This window comes from Rhagoletis pomonella, unplaced genomic scaffold (assembly GCF_013731165.1).
Source record: "Rhagoletis pomonella isolate Grant_MI unplaced genomic scaffold, Rhpom_1.0 Rhpom_scaffold_00005, whole genome shotgun sequence".
NCBI lineage: Eukaryota > Metazoa > Arthropoda > Insecta > Diptera > Tephritidae > Rhagoletis > Rhagoletis pomonella.
The window spans coordinates 42,379,650-42,381,711 of NW_023458559.1; positions in this window are offsets into that span (position 1 = coordinate 42,379,650).

Sequence of the window (2,062 nt, forward strand, 5' to 3'; positions counted from 1 at the left end):
ATAAGGGTGTTATATAAAAGGAAAAATTCTGTATAATTATAAAAGATGCATAAGGACGAATGGGTATGCAAAATGTCCTTTACAAATTTTGTCCTGATATATCCTTGAAAATTTCCAATACACATTTTTGAAAAAATTATTGTTTGAGGACTAATATACACACGACTTCAACATCGAATTTCGTCTTGCAAACTTTATTAAAATAGATACAATTTATTAAAAGCGCATTTTCCAAACCACTCGTCCTTGTAAACCAAAAAATTTTATGGTTTTTAAATTCTACATAATTTTCTGTCTAATTTTGTACCCATATTGATATTCTACATTGCACTCATTTTTTTTTTTAAATAATTTTTTGAATTGATCATATCATTAAAATTTCAAAGTCCTTTGAAAATAATCCTGACGTCAGAGTGAAAAACTAAAAACGCAGTTTTACTATATTTGGTCAATAGTTTCGTGAGTATATCAATTCTTTCGTGTGTTTTGAAACTTTTTTGTTTTTGTCGCACGGTGAAATATTTCTATAAAAAAAAAATAAAATACTTGAAAAACTTTGTGAATGTTTAAATAAAAAAATCACCATTCACTCAGTTTTGACCGCCAGTGTACAAACTGTACTGTAAGAAAGTTCAATTATCCAAACGTTAACATAATTTCCGCGCACCATATCAATGGTATTGAGCAAATAAATGAATGCCTTTCGATGCATCAATTGTTTGGGAGTGAAATGCAAATGATATGCTGCCTTTCATATACATACATAAATACATATGTGTATATACAATATACATATGTACTTGATTATGCTATAACTATGCACTGTGAAGGGATGTGTGCCCGTTCAATTGTAATACATACATACATACATACTACATCAATTTGCAAGTAATTGATAGTTTGAAATGAAAAGGCATAAAAATATAATTTTAGGGTGTCTATTGCTTTTGATGGCATGAAATTAAGGTAATATTGCGGCGCTTGTGGTACATGCAATTCAGTAGCAATACACTCCCATGAATACAAAATACCAGTAAAAGGTATTTATTTAAATTTTGTGAATTAGCCATGACGTTAGTAATGCAATTATTATTCAAAATTAGTACAACAGTTTGCATATACATATGTAAGTACGTATTATAAAGTTAAAAAATAAACATAAATATGTATAATATGCTTTGATTACACTACTCACTTGTATAAGCATTCTACATTCCATCATCATCACATTTACTACCTACGCTACGTAGCTACGAGCTAGATGAGCAAAATAAACAAAACGCTCTTTTATGAGGAGTGATATTTTGATTGGTATGGGAGCGTGAGGTGAATATTGAGGAGTTATATTAACGATAAATCTAGTTTAAGAGCGCTCTTTCATTTTGACTCACAAAAGAGGAAATCACAATTGATTGCACTTAAACTGAGTTAAAGTGAGAACGAAGATGGAAGTTTTATTCCTCAGTGAAGAATTTTTGCGAGCTCGGGTTTGAAATAACCTACTCAAAAGAATTGAGGTAGGTTTTAAAAAAGGAAATTAAAGCTAAGTAAATAACCTATCTGGTTCATATGACGGCCTAACTGAAAAAAAAATAAAATTTTTCAAGCCCGTGACCAAAAAAAAAACAAAAAACAAAAAAAATTGCAAAACAATTTTTCGCGTTATCTGTTAGGATTGCATGAGAACTGGCTCTCAAAAATTTTGGTGCAACGTTTTAAAGCCATGCACCATACGTGTTTAACGGTAAAAAGCGTTTTTTTGGAATTGGAAAGTGGGCATAATTTTAGTCCGATTTATGCCAAGTTAAATAATTTCACTGAGTTTGGTACAAATTGATAAATCGGTTACCAAGACATACAGTGAACCAAATAAAAACTGGAACGCGACACTTTAGTTAAGTTTTGGCTATTTTTCATTAGTTAACGTTTAACGTTTATTATTTTATAGCTGATTACTTAACAAACACGATATAAATTCAAATTTCAGACTTTGTGCAAAAGTTATGAAAATTCTGTAAAATTTGACAAAAATTTCTAACTTCTTGATCGGCGGCTTCAGACA